The 25,413-nt window shown below is 36.1% G+C and overlaps 1 long non-coding RNA gene across 1 annotated transcript; it reads left to right on the top strand.

Moving 5' to 3' along the window:
• Window positions 1-372: 372 nt before the first annotated feature.
• On the top strand, window positions 373-23,987 carry LOC141418483 (uncharacterized). The gene is made up of 3 exons (XR_012443124.1): window positions 373-475; window positions 2,735-2,774; window positions 23,795-23,987. It is a non-coding gene; the product is annotated as an uncharacterized lncRNA (long non-coding RNA).
• Window positions 23,988-25,413: the final 1,426 nt, after the last annotated feature.

Below are 25,413 nucleotides of genomic sequence, written 5' to 3'. Positions count from 1 at the left end.
TAAGACTGGTGGGAATGTGGAGAGTGGAGTTCAGCTAGCCATTTCCCAATGATTCTGAAGCAGTAAGATTTTGTTAAAGGAGATTGAGGTCACATATAAATTATAAGGATGGCATTAACTAGAATTTATATTCCTAAAATTCCTTTTTGGCTTTAGTTGAGAGACAGAGTGCACGCATAAAACCATAAATATTTCCATTGAAAACAATTTGCAAGATAAATTATGGTATACATTTAAACATATGTATATATACATATGTATATACATATATATATAGTTATATTTTTGGTTAACACTACCCAATTAATATGTGTGTTAAATTTTAAAGCTAACAGCTAAGTGAATTTAATCTATTCTACTCTAGAACACTTCCATAATCCAGAATATGTCATTCTATAACCTACAACCTACAACACAATCGATGAGTGCACCAGGGGTGACTAACTGTCCACTTCAGTGAGAACATTTGGCTGAGGTATAGTAATTGTCTTTGTTAACCTATGCAACCCATGAGTACATAACTTTAGTTTTCCTTACATTATAATTTATGTTATAAAAATTTATACTAAACCTTATAACTAAGCATTTTACATTTTATTTGACTTTGCCTTTTTGATTGAAGTAGTGTATGTAAATCTCAAATATTATTTTATTTACAAATTTATTTAATAGGAAGCCTGTTTAAAAATAAATGTCTACTTTTTAAGACAGAAAATTAGGTTTTGCAAATGTAACTCAAAATTAATTCCAGGAGTCCTCACTTCATTTAATGTCTTGGCATTAGAAGCTTAGTATGAAAATGTGAAACATGGATGCTATATTAGAAAAATGTCTTATTCTGTACTGGGTTGGATAAGGTTTAATTATTATTTGTTAATGCTATCAATTTCTTGCAGGAAAGTGATAGTAAATTTATTGGGAAAAGAATATTCTTTCAATAGACTGAAAGCAGGTCATCTCTAGAGTGAAATGAAAATGACAAATATTTTTCACCCCAGCATAAGTTTTTATTGAGGTGGAAAAGACTTGGAGTATTAAGTCTGGCCCTAGGACCAGCCCACGAGGCTAACGTCATGGTAAAGGTCAGGAGGCTAGGATAGGCTGACAGATTTACAAAGTAAGAAATATTACTGGATCCACCTGACCACTAGAGTCTAGTTTAAAAGCCAGGGTTTTTGTTTTGTTAAGTAAAAATCTTTTGTTTCAGGAAATGATGCTGACCTACCTTAGGGTGGGTGACTTAGAAACATTTTATGATATCCCATGAGGCTATTTTGATCTTAACAGAGGCTGCTAACGAGTTGGCAAGTTTAATTACAGTATTTTTCTCTCACAGACCTTGAAGAATCATATATTTCATGCTCCCTTTGCACATCTCCATCACTCATGGCTAACTGCTGCCTAACATTCCCTACTCAAGTTCTAGAAACCCTGGAATCTTTTAGAGGAGGGGAAGTTGGGGTCAGTCTTTGGCTATTTCCTGCTGGTATGGCCTAGGTCTGGAGGCTCTTGTCTTTGCTCTCTGTCAATGGGAACAGCTGGGGTCCTAGATCATAGACAATCCAGGGGACCCTCATAGAAGGGGTTATGTTCTTTGAGATCATAAACAGAACTACTGTGTTTAAGAAGGAATATGTATGCTCAGAATTTAATAGACTCAGCTCTTAAGACATACCATGCATCTTTCCAGGCTGGAGACGGGAGGAAACAAACTTGATTAAGACATTAATACAATGTTTCATAAGGAGCATCTGTATTTTCCTGGAGCTGTAGAAATAGAAAGTGATAGAAAGGCAAGGCTAAAAGTTTCTGTCCACTTGGAAGGTAGACAGCCGTGGGCACCAGGTGATCATTTTATGAACCACTCTTTCTAACCCCTTGGCTTTAATTGGTTTTGGATAGGCAGGGCACACATGACGCCTTTAGGAATCTGATAATTTCCCCTTTTGTCTGAACATTTTTTTTAACTGCTTGTTTCTAAATGGTCCCTCATCACCAGGGTGAGATGTCCTGCTAGGTCTGGTTGATCTCACAGTGGTGAGGAGTAATAGGCAGGACAGATGAGAGTCAGTGCCAGTCAAACCCTTTTGGCCAAATTTGAGCAACAAAAGTTTAGAAGGAATGGTTCCAGGCTAAGCTTACCTGGATTCCCTTAAGTTTAATTTTATCGGCTTCAATACTGTCTCTGAATAATTAACTTTCACAGTTCACATGTCTGGCCTCACTGGCCACCTTTTATTTTATAACAAGTAAAAATAAAATGGTATGCATCTTACTTTTTTGAAAGGTTGTTTATATCTTCAATGTTTAATTATACATTTGTCACAAATGATTGTAAAATATGCCTAACAAAATCTTTTAGACTTCGGGCAAAAACTATATTAAAAATTTCAAATCAAATTAGAGATATTTCTCTCTGAATTTCAAAAATATTTCTAATAAAATTTAACCCAAATTTTTGTTGTTCAACGTACTGAGTACATGAACAACAGATTAAAGTAAAATCTTTTGTAGACTAACAATTTTACATTTGCCTGTTTCTATGACAAAGTAAATCTTAAAATTTAATTTTAGGCTACTAAAACATAGAAGATATGTGATAGCAAATTAGAGATATTGATAAATGATAGTTTAAATATTTTTAAAAGTAATTACTAATTTATTTGTGTTAATATGCACTTTAAATTTAGTTTGATTACTTCATAACACCTGTCTTTATTTTTCAATCTAATAGATAAATCAGTTAACAGTGTGTCAACGTTTTGATGCTGAAGGTATGTACCAAAACACTAAAATATTCATACTTGAAGATATAATGTGTTTTTCTGTAGTTTGATCAAAATCTACAGATTAAAGTGCTTCTTATATTTGAGTAAAACTAAACCTTGGAAACATAGAAGTTCACTAAGTGATTAAAAAAAGGTAAATACAAGCTCGCACCAGTGGCTCATGCCTGTAATCCTAGCTACTCAGGAGGCAGAGATCAGAAGGATCATGGTGTAAAGCCAGCCTGGGCAAATAGTTCACAAGACCCTGTCTTGAAAAACCCTATAACAAAAATTGGGCTGGTGGAGTTGGCTCAAGAGAAGGCCCTGAGTTCAAGCTCCAGTCCCACAAAAAACAAGTGACTACAAAAGGAAGGTGGACAGGAAAGGCACATGACATTGGATGTGGGATCACTCCTGAGGATGCTGGTTTTCATTGGGAGTCTCGGTAAACATAGGTCTAATCCTGAATGGTCTTCCATCCTGAATTCCTTAAGCCGGGATATTTCATAGACACAATGGTTCCAGATCTTCCAGAATTTTGCAGGTGAATATCCAGAGTTCTTCTCCCAAGACTGAGAAATTAAACTGTTCTTTAAAATTTAAGACTTTATGTCACTTTAATAGAATTATTTCTTTCATGTAGATGAAACTATGTATATAAATAAACATTTTCATTTAAAAAATAACAGTATCACCTTAATGACTTTTCTTTTTTTTCTTTGCTAAATTTCCCATCCTATAGACTCAAATTTATTAAAAGGAAACTTCATTTTTTTTGAGTGACATCATTGTATTTGTTTTCTTTTGTTCATTTATTCATATGTGCATACAATGTTTGGGCTATTTCTCTCCCCTTACTCCAGCCCCTTCCCTCTCCCCCAATGCCCCTCACTTTCAGGCAGAGCCAGTTCTGCCCTTTTCTCCAATTTTGTTGGAAAGTAGACATAAGCAATAATAAGAAACACATAGCATTCTTGCTAGTTGAGATAAGGATACCCATGCAGAGAGATTCCTAGTATTGCTTCCACGCACAAGTGTACTACAACCCGAATTGATTCATCTCTACCTGACCTTCACTACTTCCTGGTCACCTTCCCATATTGACCTCTGTCACTTTAAGGTTTCTGTATTAGTTCCTCTGCAGTGGGGACATCAAACGCTTTCAAGTTTTGGGTTTCCTACCTATCCCCATCCCTCCCGTATGTGCTCTCCCCTTAGCCTGTGACCCAAGTCGAACAACATTGCTGTATTTGCCCTTGATCTAATGTCTGCATATGAGGGAGAACATATGATTTTTGGTCTTCTGAGCCTGGCTAACCTCTCTCAGAATGATGTTCTCCAGTTCCATCCATTTACTTGCAAATGATAAGATTTCATTCTTCTTCATGGCTGAGTAAAATTCCATTGTGTACAAGTATCACATTTTCTTAATCCATTCGTCAGTAGTGGGGCATCTTGGCTGTTTCCATAACTTGGCTATTGTGAATAGTGCTGCAATAAACATGGGTGTGCAGGTGCCTCTGGAGTAACCTGTGTTGCATTCCTTTAGGTATATCTCCAGGAGTGGGATTGCTGGATCATATGGCAGGTCTGTCTAGATTTTTAAGAGGCCTCTAAATATTTTCCAGAGTGGTCGCACCAGCTTGCATTCCCACCAGCAGTGGACAAGGGTTCCTTTTTCCCCAGATCCTCACCAACACCTGTTGTTAGTGGTGTTTTTGATGATGGCTATTCTAACAGGGGTGAGGTGGAATCTTAGTGTGATTTTGATCTGCATTTCCTTTATGGCTAGGGATGGTGAGAATTTTTTCATGTGTTTTTTTGGCCATTTGAATTTCTTCTTTTAAGAAAGTTCTGTTTAGTTCAGTTGCCCATTTCTTAATTGGTTCATTGATTTGGGGAGAGTTTAGTTTCTTAAGTTCCCTGTATATTCTGGCTATCAGTCCTTTGTCTGATGTGTAGCTGGCAAATATTTTCTCCCACTCTGTGGGTGGTCTCTTCAGTTTAGAGACCATTTCTTTTGTTGTACAGAAGCTTTTTAATTTTATGAAGTCCCATTTATTTATCCTTTCTCTTAGTTGCTGGGCTGCTGGGGTTCTATTGAGGAAGTCTTTGCCTATACCTATTTGTTCCAGAAGTTTGTTCTGAAGTTTGTACTAACTTCAGACTTTCGGGTCTGATACTAAGATCCTTGATCCATTTTGAGTTGATACTAGTACAGGGTGATAGACATGGATCTAGTTTCAGTTTTTTGCAGATGGATAAACACTTTTCCCAGCAACATTTGTTGAAGAGGCTGTCTTTTCTCCATTGTATGTTTTTAATGCCTTTGTCAAAAATGAGGTGGTTATAGTTGTGTGGCTTCATATCTGGGTCCTCTATTCTGTTCTGCTGGTCTTCATGTCTGTTTTTGTGCCAGTACCATGCTGTTTTTATTGCTATTGCTTTGTAATATAATTTGAAGTCGGGTATTGTGATATCTCCAGAATTGCTCTTTTTGCTGAATATTACCTTGGCTATTTGTGGTCTCTTGTGTTTCCAAATGAACGTTAGGGTAGATTTTTCAATCTCTTGATGAATGTCTTTGGGCATTGAACATGAGGATTGCTTTTGCTAGTATAGCCATTTTTACTATGTTGATTCTACCAATTCATGAGCATGGGAGATTTTTCACCTTCTTTAGTCTTCCGTGATCTCTTTCTTCAGAGGTTTGTAATTCTCCTTGTAGAGGTCATTCACATCTTTTGTTAAGTTTACTCCTAGGTATTTGATTTTTTTTTTTTAGGCTATTGTAAATGGAGTTGTTTCCATATATTCTTTCTCAATTTGTTCATTGTTAGTGTATAGAAAAGCTAATGATTTTTGTAAGTTGATTTTGTGTCCTGCCATCTTGCTATAGCTGTTTATGGTGTCTAGGAGTTTTTGGGTAGAGTTTTTTGGGTCTTTAAGGTATAGGATAATATTGTCTGCAAATAAGGATATTTTGACAGTTTCTTTACCTGTTTGTATTCCTTTTATTTCTTCTTCTTGCCAAATTGCTCTGGCTAGAAATTCCAGTACTATGTTGAATAGGAGTGGGGAGAGTGGGCACCCATGTCTCATTCCTGATTTTAGGGAAAATGGTTTCAGTTTTTCTTCATTATGTATAATGTTGGCTGTAGGTTTTTCATAAATAGCCTTTACACTGTTAAGGTACTTTCCTTCTAGTCTTAGTTTTCGTACAGCTTTTATCATGAAGTGGTGTTGGATCTTATCAAAGGCTTTTTCTACATTTATTGAGATGATCAAGAGGTTTTTTCTTTGCTTCTATTGATGTGCTGTATTACATTTATAGATTTACATATGTTGAACCACCCCTCATCCCTGGGAGAAGCCAACTTGGTAGTGGTGAATGATCTTTCTGATGTATTGTTGGATTCAGTTTGCCATTATTTTATTGAGGATTTTTGCATTCATGTTTATTAAGGAGATTGGCCTATAGTTCTCTTTTTTTTGGAGATGTCTTTGTCTGATTTTGGTTTGAGTATAATACTGGCTTCATAAAATGAGTTAGGTAGTTTTCCTTCCCTTTCTATTTCATGGAACAGTTTAAGGAGGGTTGGTATCAGTTCTTCTTTAAAAGACATAGAATTCAGCAGAGAATCCATCAGGTCCTGGACTTTTATTTTTTGGGGGACTCTTTATTGCTGATTCAATTTCATTTTGTGTTATAGCTATTCAGGTGATTAATATCCTCCTGGTTCAATTTTGGATGTTCATAAGTATCTAGAAATTTGTCCACTTCTTCAAGATTTTCAAATTTATTAGAATATAGGTTCTCAAAATAGTCTCTGATGATTTCCTGGATTTCCATGGTGTTTATTGTTATCTCCCCTTTTGCATTTTTTATTTTATTGACTTGGGTTTTTTCTCTCCTCATTTTAGTCAGGTTTGCCAGGGATCTGGCAATCTTGCTTATATTTTCAAAGAACCAACTTTTTGTTTCATTTATTCTTTGTATGGTTTTTTTGTTGCTGTTGCTGTTTCTGTTTCATTGATTTCAGCCCTTATTTTTATTATTTCTCTCCTTCTGCTTGTTTGGGGTTCTGCTTGTTCTTGTTTTTCTAGGAGTTTAAGATGTATCATTAGGTCATTGATTTGAGATTTTTCTGTCCTTTTAATATATGCACTTATGGCTGTAAACTTTCCTCTTAGGACTGCCTTTGCTGTGTTCCATAGGTGCTGGTAGGTCATGTTTTCATTTTCATTAACTTCCAGGAAACTTTTAATTTCCTCTTTTATTTCATCAATAACCCATGGACCATTGAGCAATTTGTTGTTCAGCTTCTAATTGTTTGCTTATTTTCTACTGTTGTTTTTGTTGTTGAGTTCTAGTTTTAATGCATTGTGATCAGATAGAATATATGGGATTATTTCTATTTTCTTATATTTGCTAAGTCTTGCTTTGTGCTCTAGATATGATCAATTTTGGAGAAGGTTCAATGGGCTGCTGAGAAGCACGTATATTGTGCAGAAGTTGGATGAAATACTCTGTAGACATTAGCTAGGTCCATTTGATATATGATGTAATTTAGTTGTAGAATTTCTTTATTTGGATGACCTATCTATTGGTGATAGGGGAATATTAAAGTCTCCCACTACCAGTGTGTTGGAGTCTATACATGCTTTTAGGTTCTTCAGAGTATGTTTGATAAAATTGGATGCACTGACATTGGATGCATATAGGTTGATAATTATTTCCTTTTGGCGTATTTCACCTTTTATTAGTATGAAGCTTCCTTCTTTATCTCATTTGATCAATGTAAGTTTGAAGTCTACTTTGCCTGAGGTAAGTATTGCTACCCCTGCATGTTTTCAGGGGCCATTGACTTGGTAAATCTTCTTCCAGCCTTTCACCCTAAGCCAGTGCTTGTTTCTGTCACAAGATGGGTCTCCTGTAAACAACAGATTGTTGGATCTTCTTTTTTAATCCAGTTTGCCAAATGGTGTCTTTTGATGGGGGAGTTGAGTCCATTAACATGCAGTGTTAATATTGATAGGTATGTGGTAATTCCTGTCATTTAGTTTTTTTGTTGTTTAAGGGTTTGATTGTGTGCAGCTGAATCAATGTTACTCTCTGATTCCTTGTCTTTTCTTCTCCTGTGGTTTGATGCTACCTATTCTCTCATGGGTTTGTTTGCTTTCATTTTCTGTGTGCAGAATTCCCTGAAGAATCTTTTGTAGTGATGGCTTGGTGGTCATATATTGTTTTAGTTTCTGCTTATCATGGAAGGCTTTTATTGCTCCATATATTTTGAATCATCATTTTGCTGGGAAGAGTATCCTCAGGTCAAAATTATTTCCATTCAGTGCCTAGAGGACCTCACTCCTTGCCTTTCTTGCTTTTAAGGTTTCCACTGAGAAATCTGCTGTGATCTTGATGGGTTTAACTTTGTATGTTATTTGTTTTTTCTCTCTTGTAGCTTTCAATATTGTTTCTTTATTCTCTGTGTTTGTTGTTTTAATGATAATATGTCGTGGGGTAGTTCTCTTTTGGTCAAGTCTGTTTGGTGTCCAGGAGGCTTCCTGTACATGAATGGGCATAGCTTTCTCTACATTTGGGAAATTTTCTGTTATTATTTTGTTGAATATATTACAAATCTCTTTTGCTTGTACTTCTTCTCCATCTTCAATGCCCATGATTCTAAGGCTTGGTCTTTTGATGTAATTGGTGAGTTCTTGCATATTCCTTTCACAGGTCTTGAGTTGTTTGAATAATAGCTCTTCAGTTTTTCCTTTAATTTCCATTTTATCTTCAAGTTCTGAGATTCTGTCTTTTGCTTGTTCTAGTCTGCTGAAATTGCCTTCCATTGTGCTTTGTATTTCTGTTTCATTCTTTTGTTTGAGATTTTCCATATCATGGGTCACTTCTTTAATATTGTCAATTTTCATCTTTAATTCATTTATCTCTCTATTTATAGTATTCTCTGTTTCACTTTGGTGTTTATTTAGAGCTTCTATGGGTTCATTTATTTGTTTCTGTGTCTTCTCATATTCTTTATTTTTGGTGTTGTGGAATTTCTTAAATGCCTCATGTACATTTTGGTTGACCATGTCTAGTATCAGCTCCATGAAATTCTCAGCGATTACCTGCAGGATTTCTTCTTTGAGGTTGTTCTTGTGAGCATAATTGGGATTCTTAGCTTCATTTATCTTTCTTTTGTTGAAGTCTGGAACTGGGTATCCATTTTCTTCATTTCCCCCTGAATCTTGTATTAAATTATTTTTGGGGGGAGAATGCTTTTCATCCCTTTTTTGTCTACCCATTGCTCCACTTGGTACTGTGTAACTATGTCTTGATAGGCTATTGGTGATTTCAGTCACCTGTTTTCTTTCCCTTGGTTTAATTTTGTTTTGTGGGTGTATTGGATTTTTAGTTTAGTGTATGTATGCTATTTCTGTCACTAGTCTGGGTGTCATTTAATATTGACTAACAGCAGTCAGACTAACAAAACAAAACAAAGCAAAACAAAACAAAAAAAAAAGAAATCAAGTGGGAGAGATAAACAAACAAACATGAACAACAAACAAGAAACACAACAAACAAACACACACAAAACTCCAGGTTCAGGAACAATAGAATTTCAATCTTAGTACTTCTGGTGTTACTCATCCAGCATCCAATCCTGGTGTTGATATTTAAGCAGAAGCTCTGTCATTCTCACCAGGTGGTTGGGTAGTGTTTTTTTTTTTGTGTGTGTGTGTGTGTCTTTCACCAGCAGCTGCTTGATCAGATCCTCCCTCAGTGAGGTGTGGCAGTTAAAATTTGTTTGTTGTCCTCAGGTTCCAGAGAACAGCTCTGTACCCCATCAGCTGTCCTGCTTTGGAGTTGGGTTTTCACGTTGCTGGTTTCCCGGGGGGCTTGTTTCTTTGCCTCGCCCCCTTTCTCTGGGGCAAGGGCAGTGTTCCATCAGTCGGTCCCCTGCTGTCAGCATGTTGTGATGTTTTGCTGATTATTTTTCAATTTTGCAGTGTCATTTGACTTTGGATGTTGTTCAATGGCTCAGGAGATGAGCTTTGTTGACTGCTACTTGTCCTATTTCAGGCAGAGGCTTATCACCAGCTCGCTGTTGGCCCTTCTGCCTTTCCACCAGCCTTTGTTTACTGAATGTTCACGTGGAGATCAGCTCCTTACTCCTCCCTCCTTCTCTGGTGCACTTGCAGCACCCCGCCCCCCTCTGCTGTGTGTTAGTTTCTGGTTCCTTGTTTATTGCTCTTTTTTTTTCTTTGTGGTACGATCATTGTGCCCAGGGGGCAATGCTGGTTTATCTCAGGGGTGCTGTGGGAATACCCCATGATGCTTGGTGCTCACCTGTTGGTCTGCTGGATGTCTCCCAAGCATGTTTGGAGCTGGCATCTGTTGGCAATAAGAGCCCTCCTGTTTTCTCAGTGTAATGTGGTGTGGAGAAGATTTCTATGGGCTGGGGATTCAGGGAGTTGAAGTTTTGATTCTTTTTTTTTATTGTTTTATTATTCATATGTGCATACAAGGCTTGGGTCATTTCTCCCCCCGTCCCCACCCCCTCCCTTACCACCCACTCCGCCCCCTCCCTCTCCCTCCCCCCCCAATACCCAGCAGAAACTATTTTGCCCTTATCTCTAATTTTGTTGAAGAGAGAGTATAAGCAATAATAGGAAGGAACAAGGGTTTTTGCTGGTTGAGATAAGGATAGCTATACAGGGAGTTGACTCACATTAATTTCCTGTGCGTGTGTGTTACCTTCTAGGTTAATTCTTTTTTTGATCTAAACTTTTTCTCTAGTTCCTGGTCCCCTTTTCCTATTGGCCTCAGTTGCTTTTAAGGTATCTGCTTTAGTTTTTCTGCGTTGAGGGCAACAAATGCTAGCTAATTTTTTAGGTGTCTTACCTGTCTTCATACCTTCTGCCAAGTGTAGCTCCAGCGTCTCAGCAAGATTTTTGGCTTATAGAGCTCACACTCTGCTTCTGAACCCTAGTACCATCTTGGATCTTCTCATGACTTTTCTTATATACATTAGAGACTCTAAGACTAAACTAATATTTATAGTTTTATTTAGCTCAAAAATCTTTCTAATTTAGGTATGTTGTGAAAGACTACTTTTTTCCTTCTTCCTGAATGGCACTGAAATGCTTTTACTTTCTGAAAGACAAATGATCTCAGGAAATGCATTGTGTACTTACATAAATAAGGCATGTGTTACTCATTTTTGAGAAAATCACATAAAAGCCAGATATGAGTTTACTCTGATGGCGTTGGTTGCTCTGGCTAGCAAGAAAGGAGCATTCTTAAATAAAACACATATTCTGCAGTCACAAGTAATGAGAGAGGAAAACTAGTTGTGCAAATTCAATAGAGAAACAGCAGAAGCTACTCAATGAGTGAAGAAACCAGATGATGTTTGAGTTTAAAACATCTAAACATCCAAGTAGCAGGAACTAGTCTTCCAAATCATTTCCACAATAAGGTCGCTCACACAGCCACATCAACAAGACTTGGGAAAATGTTAGAACGTTAGAACTGCAGATTCCCAGGATTCACCAGAAGTGGATTTCAATAATGTGTGCTTTGTCAAGCCTGGCAGGTGAATCTGATGATAAATGATGACACTTACTTATAGTTTACTGCTATGCCGTTATTTAAAAGAATGATATAGCTACATAGAGTTGTCAATATCACCACAGAATATTGCTGAATGTAAAAGCAATCAACAAATAAAACATATTCTAGTGTGTGTCTTTCAAGGTATAGTGATTTTGCTTATGCATGGGAAGCCTCTTGAGACGGGCAAGTGAATGCAACTGGAGAACATCATCTTAAGCAAAGTTAGCCTGGAGCAGGACAGAAGTCACATGTTTTCTCTCATGTGTGGAATATAGACCCAATACAAATACAGCCATTCTGAGAAAACAGGTCATGCGAAGGCAGGCCACAAGGGAGAGGAGGAGGGTAAAAGAAAGAAGTTATGAAGGTGAATATAGTTGATGCACTTTCTATACAAGAATGAATATAGAATTTTTAAGCAGGTTGAAATGACCATAAGAAAAGGACTAAGGCAGAAAGAAGAAAAATAAAGGAGATGAACCAAATCGAGCTATAATACATACAAACATGGAAGTGCTACAAGTAAACTCCCTGTATAGCTATCTTAAACCAAAAATGTTTTTTTTTTTCTTCTTTTCTTATACAAAATTGGAGACCAAGAAGGAGGAATATCTGCCTGGAGGGTTGGTATCAGGGGGAGGGGGAAGTGGTGGGGAAAGGGTCTGGAAGGGTGAATATGGTGTGCACATGTGTGTAAATGGAAAAATGAGACCTGTTGACACTATTCCAGGAATGGAGGGAGGAGGATAAAAGAGAATGGCGGAGGGGGTGAGTTGAAGTACCATATATTTGATACATTATAAGAACTTTGTAACACAGTGTATCCCATCCAGCACAGCAATTAAAAAAAAAAAAGAACAACGTATCTGAAATTGGAGAAGGCAGAAGAAATGGGATGAGATGGAAAGGAAAAGTACTTTACTGTTTAATTCTATATTTTCTTTTGTATTTTTAAAGTTTATGCCATGCATATATAATTATTATGCATTTAAAAAAGTAATTTTAAAAAGTAGTTGGAAAATACACTCACAAGTTTTGGACTATGATTTAGCTTTCAATATAATATAAAAATGCATATCTTTCAAATTATTGACACAGTATAAAAATACTATGTTTGCACATTAAGTCATTAATAATCAAGGAAATTTTTTTCAAAATTTGACATTAAAACAAAATATTGAATATTTATTAGAGTCACATATACTCATTAAATATTACCTATCAAAGAGCATTTGAAAAATCATGAAAGTGAGAGAAAAATGCAATTTATGCGCAACTATTGATACATTTCCTATGAAGGCTTTTAAAATTATTTTGGCGACTGGTGATGTAGTTCAGCGTTACAGAACATCTCTAGCTTGGATAAGGCCCTGGGTTCAATCCCCAGTACCACATGCTGCATATGCTCACTCACTCACACACAAACCACATGTATATATGATTTATATATATAATTTTGGTGGTGTTTTAAATGTCTCTTTTAATCATTGTGAATGTTTTATGACTGTCACTTATCTATCTTTTCTTTTTAAAAATTTTATTGTTTTTACATTTTCTCACATGTGTATACATTATTTGTGCCACTTCTCCTCCCCCCGCCCCCACCATTTTTCTTTAAATGGCTGTGTAGTAATCCTAAGGAGGCTACATTCATAATGCCTCGTATTATTTGATGCTTGTTCCCACTTTGCTTTTCCCATTTTAAATAGTGCAACAGTGAAGTTAGTACCTAGGACACTTTTTTAAAAAAAAATTAGATTATTTTGTTGTGTAGTCATGAGTTAAATTACTAAGAAAAAATGTAGTGTGTTTGTTTTCATTTACAACAGATAGTATTTCTGTTTCCATATTTTATTATCAAACCTAAATAATATATGAGTGTTCTTCCTACCTCCCTAAATTTAGGATAAGTCAAATGTTTTTTCTTGATTTCTACTACTACTTAGAATGAGTTCAAATCAGGTCTCTTTCATATCATGTACAAAGGAAAAGATTAAAATTTAACACAACTCAAACCATAATGTGTTAGCTTCTTCAAAATTAAAATGATACAAACCAAAAAGCTTTGCATAGACTTTTAGCAATAAGAACAACAAAAGAGTAACCATCCTCTCTCTCTCCCATTTTTCTATATGGAGAAACCAAGATACCAATGAAGACAAGCTACTTAAAGCCAAGTAGTTCATTTTACACAAATATAAGTTATTTAAGGTAATTTATATATAATTTATATGTGATTTACACCAGTGCTACATCAGTATTACTAATAAGTCACATTATCTCATTGTTTAGTCATTGATCATTTGGACATTAGCAAGACATATAAGATCATGAATAACCAAGAACAGAGAATTTATTTTGCAGAATAGAGAAGTAATTGTTTCCTCTGACACCTTTGTGGATGCTCAAGGCCTTTTACCATGATGATCTATGACAATGTAGGTCAAGACATAATCATTATACGTAAAGCTCTGAGATGTTACTGCTGCTGGAGAAGCTGCTCCCTACAGAAGGTCAGAAAAATACTTTGTAAACCACATGATTTAGGACACATTTGAGTTCCTTAGACAGAGATTGGTGAATAGCATTGTAGTTTGAAGCCAGCCTAGGAAAAGTTAGGGAGACCTCATCTCAACAAATAAACTAGGAGTGGTGGTATGCACCTGTCATCCTAGCCAAGTGAGAACTATAGGTAAGAGGATCTCAGTATGAGACTGGCCTCAGGCAAAAATATGAAACCCTATCTAAAAACATACATGGAACTAAAGCAAAAAAGGGCTGGGAGTGTGGCTCAAATGACACAGCACCTGCCTAGCAAGCTCAATACCCTGAATTCAAAGTCCAGTACCACAACCACCAAAATAAATAAATAAATAAATATGGTTAGGAACTCTAATACAATGTTGGGTAGTAGAACAGGAGAGATGGCTTTGACCTTTTTCTTGATTTTAGAGAAAAAGACCTACCATTTAAAGTATGATGTTATCTCTAAGTTTTTTGATATCCTTTACCATGTTAAGGAAGACCCACTCTATTGTCTGGTGTCATTCCAAATAAAATCTTTTTTTCTGTATCTATTAAACATAATACATGATTTTTGTCTTAATCTATAAATATGATAATTGTATCAAGAGGTGCTTTAGTTGAATCACCTTGGTATTCCTGGAATAAATCTCACTTGAACATATTTGTTATTCTTTTTGTGTATTGCTGGGTTAAGTTTGGTAAGATTGTGTGTCTGTGCTTATTTATAAGATAGAGATCTGTAGTTTTCCTTTAAATCATCAGGTAACTTTGGAACTTAGGATGATGCTGGTCTCTTAATGCAAGATTTCCTTATTCCTTTTTTTCTGAAGAAGCTTGTGCAGGATTGGCATTATATCTTTCTTAAAAGTTTGATTATATTCAGCAATGAAGTCATTTGATCCTGGAGGGGAGTGTGTGTGTGTGTGTGTGTGTGTGTGTGTGTGTGTGACTTAATGCTAAATACAAAACTTCTCTCATAGACATAAGGCTTTCTACTACTTGAGTTTATTTTTAATATTCATGTTTTCCAAATAATTTGTCAATCTAAGTTGTTGAATTTATCGGCACAAAGTTGTTGGTGTGTTAATTGTTCTTTTAGGTTTGCAAATTATCTGCTAATAGTCCTGCTTTCATTTTGAAATTTTGAATTCGTGAGTTTTTTCATGCTTAGTTTAATGTTTTTGGTCTCTTGAAATAATCAGTTTTATACTCCATTTATTTTCTCTACTTTTTGTCCATCACCAAGTTCATTGACTTTTTTTTCCTCTAATGTTTATTGTTTCTCTTATTCTACCACTTTCTTGGCTTTCTGAAATGGAAACTTCCATCATTGTTAAATATTTTTCAGTTCTCATATAAGCACTTAAAATTATTTGTATGCGTATCTCCTCCGTGAGCATTACATTAGCTGTGATTTGATTTGCTCTGCTTTAGTTGTTATTCTTTTCAAGCATTTCTAATTTTCCTTCAAATGTTTAACATCATCTATGAGTTATTCATATAGGTCTCTGTCCAGTCAAGACATGGAAATGTCATTGTAATTTAAAAAAGTAAACTGATTATAAAGAATTACAAAATTGTGATAGGAAAGTACACAGAAGTCACACCAGAGCTGAGAGAGTACCCAAGGAAGGACAGGGCTGGAGACTAGACGTAGAAAAAGTATGGTTTGCAGTCACTAAATAATAGAAAGTGGACTGAATTAGACCTACTCCATAATCACCGGGCAAGGAAATAAATCTCTGACCTACAGGTGAGCTGAGGCTAGAGGATGTATTGCACTGTTGCCCTGAGGTCAGGAGATGCAGTATCCCTATAAAAAGGACCAGAGAAAATCAACATCTGGGTGGAAGGTGAGAGACAGCTGGTAGGCAGGCATGTTTAGACAGTTGGAATGCCGCTGTAGGTCTAAGTCCTGGAACAAATTGTTCTGCATACACTGCGAATAATGGAAAATAAGCCTCATGAGCACAGACAGGTAAGCTACATTTGGGAAGGCAGTCTTAGAATAAGAGGCACCACGTCGAGAGAATCAGGAGAGGGGATGTTGCAGGCAGAGTGCAAGGTTGCAGAGGAACTACACACACTGAGTAAATCTGCAAGGGCAGAACACCAGTGCATGTCCTCTGACACCTGCACAGCTAAGCAAAAATGCAGCAGGAGCAAGGGAGACTAAGCCAAAGCCCAGCAACTGGAATTAGGAAAAGAAAAACTTGTTTTCATGTAGTGTCCCTCCAGTGCCCTCTACTGACATGACTCACCATCACGTTCCCTGCGAAGGAGAAACGCTTAAAGGACCCAGTCAATTATTGCAAAGCAGATAGAAAAGAGTGAATCTGGAGCTCAGAGGTAATAAGGTGACAATTGTTATCGTTATTTAGAAGTACATTTTTAATTTCTAAGTTTTGAGATGCGTTCGTATCTTTCTATTATTTACTTCTCATTTGATTACATTGTATTTAAGGGGCATGCTGTGTATTGTTTCAATCATTTTAAATTTGCCAATAATTATTATATTGGACCACATGTGGAGTATTTCACGTGGACCTGAACCATGTTGGATGAAATGTTCTGTGATGTCAATTGGGTCAAGATTGTTGCTAGGTGACATTTCCTCTTCCTTGCTGACATTCCGCCATCAATTTTTGGTCATAAGTGTGTATATATACGCTTACATATACACATGCATAAATAAAATGCATGTAACAACTTATCCCCAAATTTAGCAGCTCAAACTGGAAACACACTATCTTTCAGTTCATGGAAGTAAAAATTAGAGGATGGCTTAGGTAGGACGTCCTGCTCTTCATGAGGATGTAATTTCCACATCTGCTGAGCTGCAGCCTTCTTAGCGGTTGGCTGAGGATGGACAGTCTTCCAAGAGCAATTATTCAAATCACTAATGAAAGACGGGCTCAAGTTTTTGTTGACTACTGGTAGGAAGCCTTGGTTTCTTCCCATGAGTGATATTCAGTAGCTTGACCATAATGTGACTTTCTTTGTATGCATCCTGCCTGGAATTTGATGAGCTTTTAAAATCTGTGTATGTGGAGAATGTCACCAGAGTTGGAAATTTTCAGACAGTATTTCTTCAAATATCTTTGGTTCTCTCTCAGCATCATCTTCTCTCTTCCTTTTATGCTAGTTAAAAATTATGTTAGAGTGTTTGATATTTTCCAGTCATTTGATCATTTCCAAAATGTCTTACTCAATTATGTAATATTTTAAATCCATCTTTAGATTTATTAATTTGTGTTACTGAGATCATGTGTTATATATTTCTATTACACATACTGAATTTTTTAGTTTTGGTTTTTGTGCTGAAATCCAGACCTTGTTAATAATAAGCATATTTTACTCTGTCACAGCATAGTTTTAGTAGTTCCTTTTATTTTTTTACATTAAAAATCAAGTATTCCAGGGGTAAATAGAAAAATTTAATATATTAAAACTGAAAATATTCCTTTTCTATTAAAATTACAAAATAATGCATCTCATTACGACATTTTCACTCTTGCACACTGTGCAACTTCAACCATGTTCACCCTCAGTGACCCTCCCTTTGCCAACTGTCCCCTCACTCATCCCTATATAGGCTTTAATGTCCTTTTAATCTTTAATCCAGACTGCATGCATGAGACAAAACATACAGTATTTGTTTTTTCTGAGTCTGGATAATTTTGTTTAACCTGATGTTGTACAGTTACATCCATTCTCCTGCAGATAACATAATTTTATTATTCTCCAATGGGTATCCAAACTATGTTTTATTAATCCATTCATTTGCTGATTGACACCTAGTCTATTGTGAACACAACTGCAACAAACATGGCTGTGCAAGTATCTTTATTATATCATGACTTAAAAAATTTTTTTCAGTTCATTTATTCACATGTGCGTACATTGTTTGGGTCATTTCTCCCCCCTGACCCCTGCCCCCACCGTTCCCCCCTCCCCATGGCTTCCAGGCAGAACCTGTTCTGCGCTTTTTTCCAGTTCCGTTGAAATGTAGAAATAAGTGAAAATAAGCAATAATAAGAAAGACATAGCGTTTTTGCTAGTTGAGATAAGGACAGCTATACAGAGAGATTCCTAGTATTGCTATTTCATGACTTTTATTTCTTCAAGGTTATGCTGAGGAGTGGTATAACGGGGTCAAAGGATAGTTGCCTTTTGGCTTTTTGGGAGACCTCCATACTGGCTGTACTACTTTACATTCCCATCAACAGAGTACGAGGGTTCCTTTTCCCCCCTGCTTTCTCCCGGCATTTGTTATTTGTTTTCTTGATGATAGCCATTCTGACTGGGATGAGATAGAATCTCTATGTAGTTTTGATTTGCATTCCCTTTATAGCTAATACTATTCAACATTTCTTCATGTATTTATTGAACATAATACTTCTCTTGAGAACTGCCCAATTCATTTGCTAATTTATTGACTAGATTATTTGTTCTTGCAACTTTGGGTTTTTTATATATTCTGGATATGAGTCCTTTGTCAGATGAAGAGCTGTGAAGATTTTCTTGCACTCTGTAGGCTCTCTCTTCAATCTGGTTATTGTTTGCTTTGCTGTACAGAAGGTTTTTAATTTGATAGAATGCCATTTGTTGATTCCTGCTCTTATTCAGAAATTCACAGATATGCCTATATCTTGCAGCATTTTCCCTATGTTGTTTCAGTGGTCCAGATCATTCACTACGGTCTTTGATCCATTTTAATTTAATTTTTTATAGGGAGTATGAGAGTTTTTGTTGAGAATCAGATGGTTGCACCTGCATTTCATATTTCTGAGTCCACCATTTTATCCCACTGTTATGTGTATCTGTTTTTGCACCAGTACCATACTATTTTTTGTTACTCCAGCTCTGTCGTATAATTTGAAGTCAGGTATTGTAATACCTCCAGCATTATTCTTTTTGCTCAGCTTTGCTTTGGCAATTCAGGGTCTTCTGTAAATAATATGAATATTTTAGGGTTGTCTTTTTTTGTCTTATGTAGCATATGAATGGAATTTCGGGGGAATTCTTCCCCTTTCCTTCCATCTTGCTTAGCACTCTTTGTTTCACAAATCTAAAGCCCAGTATTTCGGGATTTCCACAGGAGTCTATCTGTATACTGTTCACTCTTTCTCTCTCTTGTCTTTCCATACCACCCACCTCTCCCGAGCCACATCCCTAATGTTTTGTTTCACATTCATGGAAATGTGACAAAGGCTCTGTGTTGGTAATCTACCACATTTTAAATTTAAATTTTTTCAACTGGTTCTAACATCTAGGTTATCAACGGCTTCCTTTTCTTTTAGAGTCTGATTGTATTCTCCATATATATAATTTTTATTTTATCATGGTTATGGAGAACAGTGCACTGTTGATATTCAATGAAGAATATTGATTTTTTTTTTTTTGGAGGGGACTTACTTCTTCAGACCCTTGGCTTGGCTGAGCTCACACTCAGAATTCTGTCTTTCCAGTAGCAGCAGCAAATGAATTCTATGATCAGAAATTTTAGACCACACTGGACTCTGTGGAATCTCCTTTAAACATGCAGAGTTCAGTAATTCAGCAGAAACTTGGAAAGTACTTACACACACATTTTAAGTTGGTCTATCTCTATCTCTTCCAGGTGTCAGAAACTTAATGTCCATTTTGAAATTAGCTTTCAAAATTTTTATTTTCTCCTTGACTTTCCTCTAGTTGTGGTTTCCTAAGTTCCTGTTCTTTTATTTCTCAGCCAGTAAGATGGCAATTTTCTAATCAAGTTCCTCCATCTAATGACAGGCCAGTCCTTAAATAAGAAACTACAAAACAGAAAACCCCCACAACGCCTTTGCCTTTTTCAAAATGTGGACTCAACTTAGTTTCTGACTTCAGGATCATTTCCGAGAGTAGAACTTTTCCCCTGCCTGCATTATTTTGATAACCACATTGAATCTATATTGTTAACACATGCAATCATTCTGTATTATTTTGTCACAATTTTTCCACCATATTTAGTTCCCACATTCAGGATAGCTTTCGTATTGTGCATTGTTAGTGCAAAGAGCCACTGTTCATTTTATTTTCTGCATTAAGTGCCATAAATTGCTTAGGCATCTTGGTTTTTCTCTGCCTCGTGCCTAGGTTGGTTTCTCAAGAAGGACTGAAAGTAACAATATTCCTCAAGCTCTTTCAGGTTCATAACAGTTTGTTCATAAGCTTTGCATGTTCAAAGCCAATTCTACTACACAGGAATTCCTTGCATGACATTCTAATTCCTTGAATATTTAATATGCTAATCCATTGTCTTCTAGTATACAGTACAGATTATCAACCAAAGGGCTGTTGTATAGAGCTTCCTCATTGCTTTAAATGACTGCTCGGTCATCCACTGTACAGACACACCATTATTTATGCAACTAGTCTCTGTTGCCTCAGATGAATTAAATTGCTTTAAACAGTAATAAGGAGAAAAAATTGCAATAAATTCATATTTTTGTTTTCAAAGAGACTTGAACATGTGTGACATATTGGGTAAATAAATAGTTTCATTAGAGTTTATAGCATTTCTCATAGGAGTGACAATTTTATTTTTAAGGTTTTATTTACTTATTTTGATTATTGTTTTATTTAAGAAAATGATCCTCATAAATCACCAAAAGGGTGACTATTATTGTTATCCCTGTGAAAATGAATCTCAGATACTTGTTCTCCTGTCTGTTTCAAGCAGTTTATAAGCAGCACAGTCAAGTATTTTCAGGGGCTGACTCTTTTCACTTCCACACCCATTTATAAATATAATACATAAATCAGAAAGTTCTTTTTCTAAATATTGCATAGTTACAAGTTATCTTTTAACTAAATATAGTATTTCACAGAAATCTAACACATCTCAGGGAATCAAAATTATGTTTTTTAATCTTTTGTAGCTAACAGTTGAAGCTCCACCGGGGAAAAAATTGGATATGTTTATCAATATTTCCACCCATTGTTGCCAAGGTTTAAAATAAAAAATGAGAATAAGGAGGATATAATGAAAATCAGAGGGCCATACTTTGTTTCCAGCTGTCTCTGAGATCTGAATTTTAATGTGAGTAACTCATGATAATTTTAAGATTAGAATGTTTCAAATGTTTAATTCTTTAATTATTGTCTAACATTTTATTAACAAATGTGATTAAAGGAAAATAGAAACATCATGAAGCTACTTTAACTATTTGCATTTTTAACAATTAAATTACTCACTTATATTATCCTTGTTTAGTTAAGCCCTAGAAATTCATGTCGCTTACAAGGCTTGTAGCTTAATGCTACCTTTTAAGTATATTGTTGGCAAACAATAAGTTTGTTATTTAATATTTCAAGGAATAAGAGAAAATTTAACTTTATTGCAACAGACAGTGACATAATGCAGTATTAATTACAGATAAGATGTTGCATCAATGCTATTTTACTTAAAATAAAATACTTAAACTTATGACAAATTTTTAAAAAATATTTTTTAGAGATTGCTGATTTACCTCTCAGATTATAGCCAATATCCAAATAACAATTTAGAAAGCTAACTATTAAATATACTAAATACCATTAATACAGTTAAAAAACTTGCTGTATTTATTTAAATCTTAAGATTCCTAACCCATAAAAAAAGATTGTGTTGCTTGATTAGGTATGAGATACGCAAAAGCAGTGATTCCAAATCTTTCATCAAGGATATATTTGTTTCTTTGTTTGTTTTTGAAATTCAGAAATGTGTATTCAAATATTTGAGCAAAACCAAAGTAAAATCCTACCTGATTTTTCTTGCATAGAATTATTCTAATTCCTTTCAGTGATACAGATTCTGATTGGCCACTACATAAGCTAATTAAGCAAAGCAGGCATAAGCAAATTAATATGTACAATATTAGAGTTTGGAAGCCAATCAAATGAGCACATATAACTCTACTCTGATTCAAGTTGGAAGACAAGGTGGTATATGCATGAATCTCTGCAGTCAAAGCCATCTATCCTCCACACTGCTCCATTTCTCACAGTATGATGCAACAAATCCTTCCTTATTATCTTCAAAACTTTCTCTAAGGTGCAGATTGAGGAACAAGAAAGGGTGGACATAATTCTGTAAGAAAGTCACCTTGTGTATGAATGTGAGCAATCCTTTCAACATATTTGAATATGCAGAAGAGGGGAAAGAAGATGTATTAGCTAGTTACAGAGCCAAGACTACAGTAAGGGAAGTAAGGTACACATTACAGGCACACAATTTAATGGCACACCAAAAATCTAAGTAAAGTAAGGAAATGTGATGTTTTCATTAAAAATTCAAAATTAATGCAAAAATCCATTATGAAAGAATATCAAGTATTTGAATGCAGGCAGGAACTCACCAAGCTTCATGATTTGCCTTACTGTCTTACCATAATCTTGTTTCTGGCTGGATGGGGCACATGGTAGAAGGAGAGGCATTTTTCTGAAAGTATGTCCTTAGCAAATCCTGATTTTATTGGAAAGGAACCAAATGAGAGAGAACATATGCAGATACAGCAAAGGTTGCATAGTTGATGAGCCCAGTCTCTTATTTGGTATGAGACACCTCAAATAGGCATAAAGATGGCCCATTCACTATGTTAATAAGGAAGTAGGAAATATTGATATGGATATAGTCAACTTGTGGGGATAGCATATGGGACATTAGTCAGTTACTATCCAGTAGCTTTTATTTTCCATACTGTAGTAACTACTTACAATGCTATGTATGACCTCCATACCTGTCTTGTCTCATTCATTTTCTCCCACTAGCCCCCTTACTCGCTTCACTCCCGATAAACTGTCTCCTAACTCCCAGTAGTCTCTCTAGGATACTGTCTGCCTTTCAACTCCTCTTATCACTAATTCTTTCTGATCCTCCAAGTTTCAGCTTACTTTTTTTTATTGTTCTATTATTCATATGTGCATACAAGGCTTGGGTCATTTCTCCCCCTTGCCCCCACCCCCTCCCTTACCACCCACTCCACCTCCTCCCTCTCCCTCCCACCCCCTCAATACCCGGCAGAAACTATTTTGCCCTTATCTCTAATTTTGTTGAAGAGAGAGTATAAGCAATAATAGGAAGGAACAAGGGTTTTTGCTGGTTGAGATAAGGATAGCTGTACAGGGAGTTGACTCACATTAATTTCCTGTGCGTGTGTGTTACTTTCTAGGCCAAGTTTCAGCTTAAATGGTCTCCAAGTGGCTTGCTCTAAAACCATCCCCTCAATTTATTTAGACTTCATACGACTCCTCTGTGGAATTTCATTATATTAGCATGTCTCTTTCCTTATGGCATTCACTACCAGGCAAGAAGTAGGATTTTTCCCAGATTCATTGCCTTATGTTTACCAGAGTATCTCTTTTGCTGAAGGAATGAATATTACTTCCCATGAGTAGTGATGTTCCAGGGAGTCTAGAAAGGTAAGGATGGGGATGAGGAAAACATGGAGGATTCCAGACAATTAAGATCATTTACAGAAGAGTTAACTGTGTAAAACACCTGAAAAGCCAATGCTTTTCACTTGGTAATGAAATTGGTTCTGATACTGTATTTCTGCAAATGATATAAATTAAGCATATGGTTTGCGTGTCTATATAACAAGTTGTACACAATCTCTTGACTTTTACCCCAATTTTCTAGAATGAGTATATATAAATGAAAAGATGTTTGTATATGAATTAGTTTTTATTAAAATACAGTTTTTATGTTTTAGGAGTTAGTGTTACATAAGTTTAGTTATCAGAATTTTGTTTTTCATTATGTTTTACATATTCATGGTATTACAGCAGAAGACCTAAGACTCTCTCTCTTGTTTAACATCTGTAGTTATTTCTATTGTTACCACAAGCTAACTGTACTTTATTTTCATTACAGGACTACATGTATTTTGAACTCTGGCCCTAAGAAGCAGCCTGAATAACTATGCACAAATGACTGGCATTAAGTTTTCCCTGCCTTTAGCAAAATTAAACAACTTTCACTGAAAGTATTTAAATAAAGTTTTATGTCACTAGAATCATTTGTATGGGCCTGGTGGAGTGGCTCAAGTGGTAGAGCACCTGCCATAGCAAGCGTGAGGCCCTGAGTTCAAACCCCAGTGTCGCCAAAAAAAAAAAAAAGAATTATTTGTATGATTTTTTCTATATAATAAACCGTTCCAAATTTAGTATGTTAAACAGTTGTAGTATTTATTTGGGCTCTGCTGAACAGATCTCCTGTCCAGGGCCAGTCTTCTTAATTTGTCTGCAGTCAGTTAACAGATTGGCTGAAGACCAGCTCATCCCAGAGGACTTCATTCACATATGTGAACAACACTGAGGCAATGGGATAAACAGGCCACATATCTTTCATCATTTAGGAGGCTAGCCAAAGCTTTGACATATGAAGGTCATATTACAAAAGGAGAAAGGGAGCAAGTTCAAATGTTCAAGGTCATTTTAAAACAAAACAAGCCCTATGGCCTAGCCTAGGCTCAAGGGTGGAAAGTGGCCTCAATTTTTTTTATAGGAGTTTCTGCAAATATTGTGTCCCTCCCACTCTTTGAACTCGGGTCTCCCACTCTCTAAGCAGGTTATTACTTCAGTAACATCCCCATCCCCTTTTCCGTTAGTTTATTTTTCAGTTAGGATCCTGTGGTTTTGCTTCTGACAGCCTCAGACAACAATCTTTTTACCTATGCTTCCTGTGTGACTGCTTATTATAGGTATGTGCCACCACACCCAGCTTGTTTGCTGAAAAAAGTGGAGTCTCAGTAACTTTTCTGGGGGCTAGTTTTGAACCATGATCTCTCAATCTCTGCCTTCTGAGTAGCTGGGGTTTCAGGTTTGACCCACTGTGCATAGCCTATGTCCCCTACTCTTGCCCTATCACTGTCTTCCTTGTGATCACAATCACATATATTCTTCCCATATGCAAAATATTCTCAACCCTCTTAGGATTCTGCAAAAGTCTATTTCAATTATGGGTCAAGACAATTATCATGCGAGCAGCATCTTTTGTGAATGCAAATGAGGATACCTGGATCCAGAGAGTTAACTAAAAGACCCACTGAACATTCAGCTAAGGTCACAATAACCACAAATAACAATGAAATCCATGTAGCAGTAACTGGCCCATAACAATTTTAGAATTAAGATGGGCACAAGCTTCTAGCTCCTCCTGACCTGGGGATGGGGAATAATCTCCTCCATGGAAGTGGCTCTAGTCCCTTCTACTCTGCTCTCTGTGACTTGGGTTTTGCCTCCTTCAACATTTCTCCTTTTCTAAGTTAAATGGCCATGACTTCAGCTGAGTAGATTTTTGCATCCTTCTTCCTACCAATAGAAAGTCGGTAATAGGTCTCAATCTCTTTTGATTTTTACTTCTTAAAACCAAAACTACAAAGTATGTGGATTTTCATGCTATAAGTTTAGTTCACTCCACTGAAAAGAAAAGTTACATGCATTGTTCCTTTTTTATTTCAAGGCAGACTTCTCTCTCTGGATTTACTCTTA

This window comes from Castor canadensis, chromosome 17 (genome assembly GCF_047511655.1).
Source record: "Castor canadensis chromosome 17, mCasCan1.hap1v2, whole genome shotgun sequence".
In the NCBI taxonomy this organism is placed as follows: Eukaryota; Metazoa; Chordata; class Mammalia; order Rodentia; family Castoridae; genus Castor; species Castor canadensis.
The sequence above is the reverse complement of the archived record's forward strand: the minus strand, read 5'-3'. Positions and strand labels throughout refer to the sequence as shown.